Source organism: Arachis hypogaea, chromosome 7 (genome assembly GCF_003086295.3).
Source record: "Arachis hypogaea cultivar Tifrunner chromosome 7, arahy.Tifrunner.gnm2.J5K5, whole genome shotgun sequence".
NCBI lineage: Eukaryota > Viridiplantae > Streptophyta > Magnoliopsida > Fabales > Fabaceae > Arachis > Arachis hypogaea.
In genome coordinates, this window is record NC_092042.1 from 26,831,848 (window position 1) to 26,846,932 (window position 15,085).

Sequence of the window (15,085 nt, forward strand, 5' to 3'; positions counted from 1 at the left end):
AAGGGATTGACAGAAAAAATAACATGCTTAATTTTTCTTTCAGTTACTAGTCTTGTAAGAATTCAATTCTCCCTGCTTGTTATCTTAGCTGTCAAACCTTCTAAAATCTCAGTAGGGTCATATGGATTATAAGTAGTGAACAATTTCTCGTAGAAGGATTAAGCAATTCTACCATACCAATTGTGTTCGAATAATACTCACCATTCATATCTTTCAACTTTTCAATTCGACTGTGTCTAAAATTCATTTTGAACTTGGAGTAAAAGAATCTGGTATTTTGATGTCCCCTTATAACCACATTACTCTAGACTTCTCCTTCCAATACCTTTTCTCTTTCTCTATAAAATCTTATAGGGCGGATTCCAAAGAGAGGATAGTAGCTCTACCTGCCAGAACATTCTTAGCTTTTTCAGTTTCTAACTTCATCTGTCTCTTTAATTAGCTTTTTCGAATTACTTTGATTGCTAATCTACATTAGACAATGTTGTGACGACACTGTTTTAGTTTGTTAAACAATATGCACATTAGGAAACATGAGTATTCTGATTTCCAAGTCTCCTTGATCATGTTTGAAATTGCAGTTACGTCACACCACCTCTCTCGAAATCAAAATCTTTGTTTTGTCTTTCTACTATTCACAAATGAGTCTAACAAGATAGGGAAGTAGTCTGAGCCTTGGTTTATCAGATGAAGAACATGGCCATTACGGTGATCCCCGAGCTAGTTAGATGAAACCAGGCATCTATCAAGACATTCACATATAAGATTGCTTCCACATATTGTACTAAGTGAACTTAGGTCTTTCATATCCCAAATTTCTTAGTCCTCCTCCATTGACAAAATTAGTAAAGCTTTCAATAGAACTAGAGCTTTTAGGCTTACATCCGTCCTTCTCGTGATGGAAAAGAATAATATTGTAGTCACCAATAACCAAAAAAGTGATAAGAATTGAGGAAAGGATTTGAGTTACCCTTTCAAATTGTTAAAATTTTAAGATTTTTCTCACTATGAAAATGAACAGTCATCATATTCCATAATTTGCTATTACTGAAATCTAACCAGCTACAGTGTATAAAGAAACTTGCAAACTCAATCACCGAAATTTGAGATTCATCCTTTCAAGCTAGTACCAAACTCCCAGCTGTACTTTGAGGGTAAACATAGTAAGAGTTTCTAAAGCTTAATCTATCACCTTGACTCTCAACAAACAAAGCACTATTTTTAGTTTCACAAAGAAACAGAAGAATGAAATTGACAAATTCCTTTAATATTGTGAACTACATGGGTCTTTCCTAAACACTGGCAGTTTCACATAAGCATTTTTATTGAGATAGGGGTTCCAATTGTGGTTTGACACTCTCCCCTATTTCATCCATGATCATATCCTCCATATTATCTCACTTTTATCCATTCTCTCCTTCTAGTTCAGAGCATCATCATTTAGTTCCTGCTATTGAATTTCCCCCACCACAGTACTCCTTGTTAAATTCTTGAATGAAGTCTTCTGTTAGTTGAAACCAAGCTTTAGCATTTCCTATATCTCAGTTCTGATTAGAATGCAAAGTTTTTGCTGCAAAGCTAATTGTTTGTTGAAGAGAAAACTCAATGGTCTTGAGTGATCGATTAAGATTCTGCTCATTGTCTTCCATGACTTTATTTTCTATTGGCCCTTACTGCTAAACCACCACTCAACTTCATTTCACATATTATTATTGCCTCTCCCAGTCTGCAATGCTAGAGGTTGTCCACCTTGTTTATCTCACTTTTTTCCTCCATTGATAAGGCTTCTAAACTTTAAAGCAAACACACCGGAATAGGATTCTTTGATCTCTCTCCATGTTTCTAGCCAGATCTCGGCTTACTAGGATTAGTGTTTTCTTTCATAGCCTCAAATCTTTTCTCTGTCTAGTCTACCTTCAGCCATTCCCCATGTTCACCTTCTAGGCTATCACCTTCAGCACCACTCTCGTGAATATTAGAACAACTTCAAGCCTCGTGACCTAGATGGCCACATAAGGAAGAAAAGCATCCTATTTTTTCATATCGCAGCTGAATTGTCATTACTCTATCATTAGGGCCTACAATTTTTATTGATTGCTATAGTTTCTGAGTTGTATGTAAGGAGATTCTCACTTTTACTATCCTCTCTTCTTTTCTTTGACAAGGAAGACACCCACATTATGAATAGAACCGAGAGATTCTCCAATTTTCTTTCCTAATTTTTGTATTTTACAATACTCTGGCAGCCCCATAATTGGATCCAGATTGAAATAAAAGAGAAATCCTCCTTTGCCATCTCCATGTCCACCGACCACCTTTTAATATTCAGGATCTAATTTTTGAATAGCCACAATATTTCCTTTTTCACCTCGAATAAATCGGTCTCCTTTTCGAATTTTTTTTGGAAAGTATTATCACCATGGTCGAGAACTCGCAGCCCCTTCGATTGCCTCTAGATTGCATACATCGCAGTGTCAATGATGCCAAGGCTAAAAATTTTGTTTGCCAATAATCTACCAACCAAACTTCTCCTACATTCTTCAAATCCACCCTTAACTTTTGATTCATCAAAGAGGATAATCCCTTCTGTTTGTAGTCTTTTCCTATCCCTGACCTTCAGCCCTCTTCCTTCTTGATTATCCATATCACGATCAATGATTCTCAAGAAAAGGCTTAAAAAAGAGGAAGAATTAGGATTCTACTAATAAGGTTTAAAACGAGAGAAGAATTATGATTCCACTTATAAGACTTAGAATAAGAGAAGCAATATGATTCCACAAAGAATTTTCAGACCACGTAAATCCTAACAAAGCACACAGACCCTAAAGGGCACACTGTAGAGAGAATAGTCAAGTGTGCATGTATATAACTAGCTATGAGGGTACGTGTAAATGCAAGCATAACTTATACATTTATATTATCACAAGTGTTCATATCCTGTTTTTTCTACTTCTTTAGTTCTTAGTCTCTCTATTTAAAAATTTCTACATGGTATCAAGAGAGTTTTCGATCTACGGCTGAACCAGAAGAAATATCATCTTAGAATAATCAATCTTCCATCACAACCACTCAAGCAATTGCTTCTACTACAGCAAAACCACTTTTCATTCCTTTGGTTGAGAACCTCAGCAATGATAATTTCTTAACTAGAGACATCTAGTAATTCTTACAATTTTTTGGCTAAAAACTTCAAGATCACCTTGATGTTTGGTGCACGAATTTGTGATTCGCACAACTAACGAGCAAGTGCACTGGGTCGTCCAAGTAATACCTTACGTGAGTAAGGGTCGATCCCACGGAGATTATTGGTTTGAAGCAATCAATGTTTATTTTATTAATCTTAGTCAGGAGGCCAATGAAATTATTTGGATTTAATTTTAAGAAGTCAAAGTATTTAAAATTGTTGGACGAATAAAAGAGAATAATAGCGTTACTTGTTGTGCAGTAATGAGAAATATGTTGGAGTTTTGGAGATGCTTTGTCCTCTGACTTCAACTCTTCCTTGAAATCCTTCTCCACACGCAAGGTTCCTTCCATGGCAAGCTCTATGTAGGGTGTCACCGTTGTCAATGGCTACTTCCCATCCTCTCAGTGAAAACGTTCCTATGCTCTGTCACAGCACGGCTAATCATCTGTCGGCTCTCAATCAGGTTGGAATAGAATCCATTGATTCTTTTGCGTCTGTCACTAACGCCCAGCCTTCAAGAGTTTGAAGCTCGTCACAGTCATTCAATCCCAGAATCCTACTCGGAATACCACAGACAAGGTTTAGACTTTCCGGATTCTCATGAATGCCGCCATCAATCCGGCTTATACCACGAAGATTCTGATTAAGGAATCTAAGAGATACTCATTCAATCTGATGTAGAACGGAGGTGGTTGTCAGGCACACGTTCATGGATTGAGAAAGGTGATGAGTGTCACGGATCATCACCTTCTCCATAATTAAGCGCAAATGAACATCTTAGATAAGAACAAGCGTGTTTGAATGGAAAACAAAGGAATTGTATTAAATCATCGAGACGCTGCAGAGCTCCTCACCCCCAACAATGGAGTTTAGAGACTCATGCCGTCAAAAAGTATGTAATTCAGATCTGAAAATGTCATGAGGTACAAGATAAGTCTCTAAAAGTTGTTTAAATAGTAAACTAGTAACCTAGGTTTACAAAATGTGAGTAAACTAAGATAATTGGTGCAGAAATCCACTTCTGGGGCCCACTTGGTGTGTGCTGGGGCTGAGACTAAAGCTATTCACGAGTTGAGGCCTTTTTTGGAGTTGAACTCCAAGTTATAACGTGTTTTGGGCGTTCAACTCCGGATCATGACGTTTTTCTGGCGTTTAACTCCAGACAGCAGCATGTACTTGGCGTTCAACGCCAAGTTACGTCGTCTATCTTCGCGCAAAGTATGGACTATTATATATTGCTGGAAAGCCCGGGATGTCTACTTTCCAACGCCGTTGAGAGCGCGCCAATTGGACTCCTGTAGCTCCAGAAAATCCATTTCGAGTGCAGGGAGGTCAGAATCCAACAGCATCAGCAGTCCTTTTTCAGCCTAACTCAGATTTTTGCTCAGCTCCCTCAATTTCAGCCAGAAAACACCTAAAATCATAGAAAAACACACAAACTCATAGTAAAGTCCAGAAATATGATTTTTGCCTAAAAACTAATAATATTCTACTAAAAATTAATTAAAACATACTAAAATCTACATGAAATTACCCCAAAAAAGCGTATAAAATATCCGCTCATCAATGTTCAGAAGATTCCTCCAAGATTTTCTTCAACCACTGAAAAATCAACAAATACAGAATCAATGACTTATAAAAAATTGGCACACTAAAGATTATATAGTCTCATATCTTTGTTATATATATTTACACATATTCTAATAAGCCTTGTACCAGAATCTATAACTAATTCCAATACACACTTGGATATTCTCTCTACACACACATCATGTAACTTAAGAGCTGGTTTAATAACATATATTATAATTGTTCTCGGATGAATAACCTAGATATAAGCCAGCCCCTGACAGTCGATGCCAAGTTATTGTCCTCAACGCCGAGCTACAGGTTTTGAAGGTCTAAACTCTTCGTCCAGAGATATATCATGTGGTGGAGAGAAGAAAGGGGGAGTATACTTGCAAAAGGCACTCCGATGCTTAAGTTAGTATTATAAATTCAATCTATCTGAAAAAGGTGAGATGTCATACCTTTATAGGTGAAAAGAACAGATCAGTTATACTTCTGGCAATTGTTAATATTGAAAAGTGATTATGATTAGGTTGGAAAGTTATGATATATGGTCGGGCGTTTTATCCCAAATTCATACTGTTTCGCAGAGTTATAGCTTATTAAGCCGAGTTGTAACGTATGATGCCGAGTTATGATTTTTGGATTGTAACAGCCATATCATAGCCCCCAAGCTTATCCTGAGAATATTTTAATGAAGCAGGTTAAGCTTTTGATAAACTATAACTCGGTGAGTAGAATAGTTATGGAGCTCCCAGATCAACATACTTTATTAAAAATAATATGGAATAATAGTTTAGAAAAAGTGGCAGTTTTAAATGAAGAGAGAGAGAGAGAGAGAGAGAGAGAGAGAGAGAGAGAGAGAGAGAGAGAGAGAGAGAGTTATCGATGGCATTAAGAAGAGTTTGCTTTCCCAATATCATCTGAACTGTTGAGGTGATTAATGGGATGGTTTTGATGGAACCCCAATGGTCAAGGTGTCGTTTAGTTAACTGCTTTGGAAACCAAATGATTTTTGTCAATTATAATTTCACTTGCGTTAAGTGCTTGCATTGCAGGGTTTGCTGGAAATGAGTAAAAGAGGTACGCATTTACTTTTCATTTTCTCTGTGTTCTTGCTTCTTTATCTTTTCAGATTTTGTTTTTTGAATATAAGTTTTGAGAGAGAGAGAGAGAGAGAGAGAGAGAGAGAGAGAGAGAGGGAAAAGGAAAGGTAGATTGGTCATATGATTGGGTTAGTAAAAATGTCAAAATGCGGGCTTCCTTGTTTACTGATGTTGAGGCTGTGAAAGAAATAGATTTGAAGAAGGTAGTGAAGGTAGGATCTGGGGTGCCAGTTAAGTTGTTACCTTGTTCCAGTGAGGATCGTGTGTTTCACAAGGGAGAGGCTTCTGAGTTCTTTTACATACATAGTTGTGTCTTGGAGGAGCTGAAGGTGAAGCTTTCATTTTCTGATTTTCAATGTCAAGTTTTAAACCAATTGAACTGTGCTCCCTCCCAGCTTCATCCTAATGGATGGGCCTTTTTGCAAAGCTTTGAGGTTTTGATGGAGTATTTGGAAGAAGAACCCTCCTTAGAGCTATTCTTTTCTATGTTCCAGGCCAAAGGCATTTGGAAAGGTGGTTGGGTCAATCTGAACAGTTCTCCAGGGTTCGCTTTTCTTAAATTGTATAAGTTATCGTTTAAGGATTTCAAGGTAATGTATTTGAAGGTTAGAAGTGTTGAAGACTATTTCCTCTTTTACTTAGATCAAGACTTAGGGGAGAAGTTTCCTTTGTGGTGGTGTTCGGAGCCTCAAAATATTCTCAAATTTGAGATGATAAGCCCAAGGGTTGAGTGTGTGATTGAGTATTTGGTGGAAGTTATCAACCGAAAAGAATTGATCTCTATTTTTGATTTATTACAATAGGCTAATAATAGACAGGTTGCAGATCATAGTGACGATTTGTCTATTTGAGGGAGGGATTTCCCCTTCATGGCCATTGCTGATGATGTTTGTCAATCATCGTCTGATGTATTATTGGCGAATTAAATTGGGGATATTGGTGCAGAATTTATAACCCACAAACTAACCGGCAAGTGTACCGGGTCGTACCAAGTAGTACCTCAGGTGAATGAGGGTCGATCCCACGAGAATTGATGGATCAAGCAAACAATGATTGAGTGATTAGCTTAGTCAGACAAACAGAAAATAGTGTTTGAAGGTTCAAAAATATTAACAATAATTCAGAGAATCAGAAAAGCAAGTAGTAAACAAGTTGTGAATAATATATGGAGAAAACAGTTAAGGCTTCAGAGTTATCTATTTTCTGGATTGACTTTTCTTACTAACTATTTTAATCATGTAAGATTTAATTCATGGCAAACTATATGTGACTAAACCCTAATTCCTTAGACCTTTTTAGTCTCCTCTAAAGTTCATCAACTGCCAATTCCTTGGTCACTTAATTCCAATTAGAGGATGAAGTTCAATTCTAGTTTATATGCCACAGAAATCCTAATTACCCAAATATAAGAGGATTATATGTCACGTATCCCGTTAAGTCCAGATAATTAGAAATTTAGGAGAATATGTTTTCAAGCTGTTGTTCAAGTAAAGAGCTTTTCCAAGTTATACAAGAACTCAGTTAGAATATGGGTCATACTTCTGTTCCACCCAAATTCATAAAATAAAGAACGAAAACAATTCTTGAAATATAAATCAGTACATGAATTAAGATAGAAAAATAATAGTATCAATCCATACAATAGATAGAGCTCCTAACCTTAACAGTGGAGGTTTAGTTGCTCATGATTTAGAGAGAAAACTAGGATTAAGGTAAATTGTAAAGTACGGAATGAGGTCCAAGAACAAAGATCCCTAGAAGAGAAGTTTCTTTTCTCTTTTATATCTAATCCTAATTAATGTAAAAATATATTTTCTAAAACTAAAATAATATCTTTTCCTATTCAAAAATAATATACAAATTTAATAAAAATTAATTGATTGTTCGTGCAACCACGCTGACATATATGGGGACCACGCGGATATTGAGGATCCACGCTGAACTTGGAAAAAGCCAAGTTCAGCGTGGAGGAGGCAGTGTGATATTTAGCGCTCCCGTTTGAGTCTTCCAAGGTCAGCGTGGAGTGTTGCGCATGGTTTCCTGGAAGCTTTCAAGTTCCATGCTGAACTTGGCAAGGGCCAAGTTCAACGTGGAGGAGGCAGAGGTTGCTGGAGAATAAGTGTACACTATTATATATCATTAGAAAGCACTGGAAGTTAGCTTTCCAACGCCGCTAAAATCACGTCAATTGGACCTTTGTAGCTTAAGTTATTTCTATTTGAGTGCAGGGAGGTTAGGATTGACAACATCATTCGCTTTCCTCCTTTTCTGCTACAAAACTTCGTCAAATCCATTCTAATGCTACCTGAAATAAATAGAATTGTGGACAACTCAAAGTAGCATCTATAGTGACCAAAAGATATTTAATTTTTGATCAAACTTAGCAATTCAAGTGCAAATTCATAAGGAAAAGATAGATAAGATGCTCACACATCACAACACCAAACTTGAATTGTTGCTTGTCCTCAAGCAACTAAAATAAGTGCATGATTAAGATGTGAATTTGCATGAGAAGTGAGAGTTTAGTGATTCTCATGTCTATTCTTAAAATGGAGTTTATTCATTGTAACTCTAAACAGTTTTGGCATCTCACTCTCCTTTGAATCAGAGGAATGTCAGTATCATTCGGAATTGGAATCCGGATCATATTATGAATTCTCTGATCTTTATACTCTAGTTTAATCCTTGAACACAGCAAAATTTACTTTAATTCTCTTTTCTTTAGTGCTTTGCACCTTGAGCCTAACTGTGACTTTAAATATTTTGTCTCAAGTTTTACTTGACATAGAAACACCACAAGCACTTGACTGGGAAACTCTTTCTAAGTTCTGATTGCTTTTTCAGTTTCTCCTAGACAGTGGTGCTCAAAGCCTTTGGTATACTCTGATGAATGCATTTGGTCATGACTCTAAATATTCTGTCTGAAAGGTTACTTGAAACAAGAATACCACAAGCATATAATTAGGAAAACAACACTTTGAGCTTTTGATTATTTCAGACTCCCTAGTCATTGATGCTCAGAGCCTTGGACCTTGCTTTTATGCTTATTTTGCTGCCTCTTTTGCTTCAAGGATTAAAATTTTGTTTATTTCAGAGAAGTCATAATAATTCTCTAAATTCCTATTCCTCATACATCAACATCCCTTAATTCAATTTCAAATATGCTCTGTTTATGTCATTTATTTAGAGTTATAAATAACACCACCACATTTAAGTAAATAAGATTAATCTTAAATATAAACTCACTCTTTTCATGCATTACATCACTTCTTTCTTTTTTTTTTGACATTCAAGTTCAGTGAGAAATACATGAGACATTTTTTCAGCATAAAACTCAAATAACAAGATGAACAGTAAATAAGACTAGACCTTGGGAATTGAAATAGCTAGTAACTGATCATGCAATAATAGAATAAACAGAAAATACGAATATAACATAATAAGAATGAGAGAAAATATAGAATGAAAGGAACTCAACCACCTCAGTTATCCTAGAGGCCACCTCATTCTTCAGGCTGTGCTCCTCCGTGAAGATGATTCGTCTTCCTTTGGTGCCATTAAAATAAACAGAAAAGCCACAAGCAAAGTGACAACACCAAACTTAAAGGTTTACTTGTCCTCAAGCAAAGAAGAACTAAAAACAGAGAGGGACATAAAAAAGACAGACGGGGGAATAAAAATAAATATTAGTGTGAAAAAATAGAATAATAAAAGGACAAAAAAGATTAAAATAATTAAAATATATATATGTATGTATGTATGGGGGGAATGGGAATAAGGTATATATACGTAGGTAGGGGGTGGGGTAGTAATAGATATATATGTTATTGGTGGTGGGGGGAGGGGGTCATGGTTGGGAAGGGGACTAATAATCAAGAGATTTGACGAGGATTTGCATGCATAAGTGATGAGCGGATAATTTGTACGCTTTTTGGCATTGTTTTTAGTATGTTTTTGGTATGATCTAGTTAGTTTTTAGTATATTTTTATTAGTTTTTAGTTAAAATTCACTTTTCTGGACTTTACTATGTGTTTGTGTGTTTTTCTGTGATTTCAGGTATTTTCTGGCTGAAATTGAGGGACCTGAGCAAAAATCTGATTCAGAGACCAAAAAGGACTGCAGATGCTGTTGGATTCTGACCTCCCTGCACTCAAAGTGAATTTTCTGGAGCTACAGAAGCCCAATTGGCGCGCTCTCAACGGCGTTGGAAAGTAGACATCCTGGGCTTTCCAGCAATATATGATAGTCCATACTTTGCCCAAGATTTGATGGCCCAAACCGGCGTTCAAAGTCACCCTCAGGAATTCCAGCGTTAAACGCCGGAACTGGCACCAAAATGGGAGTTAAACGCCCAAACTGGCATAAAAGCTGGCGTTTAACTCCAAGAGGAGTCTCTACACGAAAATGCTTCAATGCTCAGCCCAAGCACACACCAAGTGGGCCCGGAAGTAGATTTTTATGTCATTTACTCATCTCTGTAAACCTTAGGCTACTAGTTTTCTATAAGTAGGACCTTTTACTATTGTATTTTCATCTTCTGATCTTTGGAATCTTTATCTTTAGATCTTTAGATCATTGGGAGGCTGGCCATTCGGCCATGCCTAGACCTTGTTCTTATGTATTTTCAACGGTGGAGTTTCTACACACCATAGATTAAGGTGTGGAGCTCTGCTGTACCTCGAGTATTAATGCAATTACTATTGTTCTTCTATTCAATTCCGCTTGTTCTTGTTCTAAGATACCACTTGTTCTTCAACTTGATGAATGTGATGATCCGTGACACTCATCATCATTCTCACCTATGAACGTGTGACTGACAACCACCTCCGTTCTACCTTCGATTGGGTGGATATCTCTTGGATTCCTGATACACGATGCATGGTTGATTGCCTGACAACCGAGTGCTCGCCTGACAAACGAGCCAGCCATTCCGTGAGATCAGAGTCTTCGTGGTATAGGCTAGAACTGATGGCGGCATTCAAGAGAATCCGGAAGGTCTAACCTTGTCTGTGGTATTCTGAGTAGGATTCAATGATTGAATGACTGTGACGTGCTTCAAACTCCTGAGGGCGGGGCGTTAGTGACAGACGCAAAAGAATCACTGGATTCTATTTCGGCCTGATCGAGAACCGACAGATGGATAGCCGTGCCGTGACAGGGTGTGTTGAACATTTCCACTGAGAGGATGGGAGGTAGCCACTGACAACGGTGAAACCCTTGCTTGAGCTTGCCATGGAAAGGAGTAAGAAGGATTGGATGAAGACAGTAGGAAAGCAGAGAGACGGAAGGGAAGGCATCTTCATACGCTTATCTGAAGTTCCTACCAATGAATTACATAAGTATCTCTATCTTTATCTTTATGTTTTATGCGTTTATCACCATACCCATTTGAGTTTGCCTGACTGAGATTTACAAGGTGACCATAGCTTGCTTCATACCAACAATCTCTGTGGGATTGACCCTTACTCGCGTAAGGTTTATTACTTGGACGACCCAGTACACTTGCTGGTTAGTTGTGCGAAGTTGTGTTTATGCCATGGTATTGAGCACCAAGTTTTTGGGGCCATTATTAGGGATTATTTGAGTTGTGAAAAGTATTGATCACAATTTCGCATACCAAGTTTTTGGCGCCGTTGCCGGGGATTGTTGAGTTTGGACAACTGACGGTTCATCTTGTTGCTTAGATTAGGTATTTTTTTTTCGAAATTCTTGAAGATGAATTCTAGAGTTTCATGATGATTTGTTGAAATCTGGCGGGCTGTGAAGCCATGTCTAATTTCATTAGACCGAGGTTTCAACTTATCATCACAAGAGCTTGTTGATTTCTATCAATCTTGCTTTTGGAGCAGTGATCTACTAAGGCTTGGCTGGCCTTTGGCCATGTCTAGTGTTTTGGACCGAAGCTTTCTTTGAAAGTTTGGCTGGCTGTGAAGCCATGTCTAATTCCTGGACCGGAGTCTTAGACTAAACATTGCATGATTCCTGGAATTCTCATTAAGAATTTTGATACCTTTTTCCACTTTATTTTCGAAAAAAGCACAAAAAAAAATTACAAAATCATAAAATCCAAAAATATTTCTTGTTTGAGTCTAATGTCTCATTTCAAGTTTGGTGTCAATTGCATGCATTCATTCATGTGTCTTAAGGATCTTCAAGTTGTTCTTGATGATTTCTTACTCTGATCTTTGAATTCTCTTGACTTGAGTGTTTATGTGTCTCATATGCATTTTCATTAGGGTCAGTAGTATACAAACTGCTAAGTTTGGTGTCTTGCATGCATTGTTATTTGATTTTAGTTGCATTTTGATTATTCTTCATTATTAAAAATCCAAAAATATTTTTAATTTGTGTCTTTTCAAGTCAATAATACAGAGAATTGAAGATTCAGAACATACAGCAGAGGAATTGCACAGAAAAAGCTGGGCGTTCAAAACGCCCAGTGAAGAAGGACAGACTGGCGTTTAAACGCCAGCCAGGGTACCTGGTTGGGCGTTTAACGCCCAAAAGGGTATAGTTTTGGGCGTTAAACGCCAGAATGTGCACCATTCTGGGCGTTTAACGCCAGGATGGCACAAGAGGGAAGATTCTGTTTTTCAATGCAATTTTTTTTCAGGTTTTCAAAGTTTTTCAAAATCAAATCTTTTTCAAATCATATCTTTTCAATCATATGTTTTCAAAATCAATTTCTTTCCCTTTTCAAAGATACTTGCTATCAATTAATGATTTGATTCAACATTTCAAGTATATTGCCTTTTCTGTTAAGAAAGGTTTAATGTTTGAATCATATCTTTTCTTGATAGCCAAGTCATTAATTTTCAAAATCAAATCTTTTTAAAATGTTTTTCAAATCATATCTTCTCAATCACATTCTTTAAAAAAAAAACTAATCATATCTTCTTAACCACATCTTTTTCAAAATAGTTTTCAATCAAATCTTTTTGGTTTCTAATTTCAAAATCCTTTTTCAAAAATCACTTCACTTCTTTCCCACTTTTATTTTCGAAAATCAAGTAGTGTTTTTCAAAATGTTTTCAAAATCTTTTACTTAATTTTCGAAAATTATTTCCCTTCTTCTCACATCCTTCTATTTATGGACTAACACTATCCCTTAATGCAAAATTCGAAATTCATCTTCTTTGATAAGTTCGAATTTTCTACTTCTGCCTTCAATTTTTCTTTTCCTTTGACACCTCAAGGAATCTCTATACTGTGACATAGAGGATTCCATATTTCCTTGTTCTCTTCTCTTATGAGCAGGAGCAGAGACAAAAGCATTCTTGTTGAGGCTGACCCTGAACCTGAAAGGACCTTGAAGCGAAAGCTAAGAGAAGCTAATGCACAACTCTCTATAGAGGACCTAACCGAATTCTTCAAGGAAGAAGAACTCATGGCAGCCGAAAACAACAACAATGCCAACAATGCAAGGAAGGTGCTGGGTGACTTTACTGCACCTACTCCCGACTTCTATGGGAGAAGCATCTCTATCCCTGCCATTGGAGCAAACAACTTTGAGCTTAAGCCGCAATTAGTTTCTCTAATGCAACAGAATTGCAAGTTCCATGGACTTCCATTGGAAGATCCTCATCAGTTCTTAGCTGAATTCTTGCAAATCTGTGACACTGTCAAGACTAATGGGGTTGACCCTTAGGTCTACAGACTTATGCTATTCCCTTTTGCTGTAAGAGACAGAGCTAGGACATGGTTGGACTCACAACCTAAAGAAAGCCTGGACTCTTGGGAAAAGCTAGTCAATGCCTTCTTGGCAAAGTTCTTTCCGCCTCAAAAATTGAGTAAGCTTAGAGTGGAAGTCCAAACCTTCAGACAGAAGGAAGGAGAATCCCTCTATAAAGCTTGGGAAAGATACAAACAATTAATCAGAAAGTGTCCTTCTGACATGCTTTCTGAATGGAGCATCGTAGGTATTTTCTATGATGGTCTCTCTGAACTGTCCAAGATGTCTTTGGATAGCTCTGCTGGAGGATCTCTTCATCTGAAGAAGACGCCTACAGAAGCTCAAGAGCTGATTGAAATGGTTGCAAATAACCAATTCATGTACACTTCTGAAAGAAATCCTGTGAACAATGGGACTAGTCAGAAGAAAGGAGTTCTTGAGATTGACACTCTGAATGCCATATTGGCTCAGAACAAAATATTGACTCAAAAAGTCAATATGATTTCTCAAAGTCTGTCTGGAATGCAAAATGCACCAAGCAGTACTAAGGAAGCTTCATCTGAGGAAGAAGCTTATGATCCTGAGAACCCTTCAATGGAAGAGGTGAACTACATGGGAGAACCCTATGGAAACACCTATAATCCTTCATGGAGAAATCATCCAAATTTCTCATGGAAGGATCAACAGAGACCTCAACAAGGTTTCAACAATAATAATGGTGGAAGAAACAGGTTTAGCAATAGCAAGCCTTTTCCATCATCTTCTCAGGAACAGACAGAGAGTTCTAAGCAGAATACCTCTGACTTAGCAACCATGGTCTCTGATCTAATCAAAACCACTCAAAGTTTCATGACTGAAACAAGGTCCTCCATTAGAAATTTGGAGGCACAAGTGGGTCAGCTGAGCAAGAAAATTACTGAACTCCCTCCTAGTACTCTTCCAAGCAATACTGAAGAAAATCCAAAAGGAGAGTGCAAGGCCATCAACATGGCCGAATTTTGGAAGGGAGGAGAGGCAGTGAACGCCACTGAGGAAGACCTCAATGGACGTCCACTGGCCTCCAATGAAATTCCCACTGAGGAACCATGGGAATCTGAGGCTCATAATGAGACCATAGAGATTCCATTGGACTTACTTCTGCCATTCATGAGCTCTATTTGAGTATTCTTCCTCTGAAGAGGATGAGTATGTCACTGAAGAGCAAGTTGCTAAATATCTTGGAGCAATCATGAAGCTAAATGACAAGTTATTTGGAAATGAGACTTGGGAGGATGAACCCCCTTTGCTCACCAAAGAACTGGATGACTTGTCTAGGCAGAAACTGCCTCAAAAGAGACAGGATCCTGGGAAGTTTTCAATACCTTGTACCATAGGCACCATGACCTTCAAGAAGGCCTTGTGTGACTTAGGGTCAAGTGTAAACCTCATGCCTCTCTTTGTAATGGAGAAGCTAGGGATCTTTGAGGTGCAAGCTGCAAAAATCTCACTAGAGATGGCAGACAACTCAAGAAAACAAGCCTATGGACTTGTAGAGGATGTTTTGGTAAAAG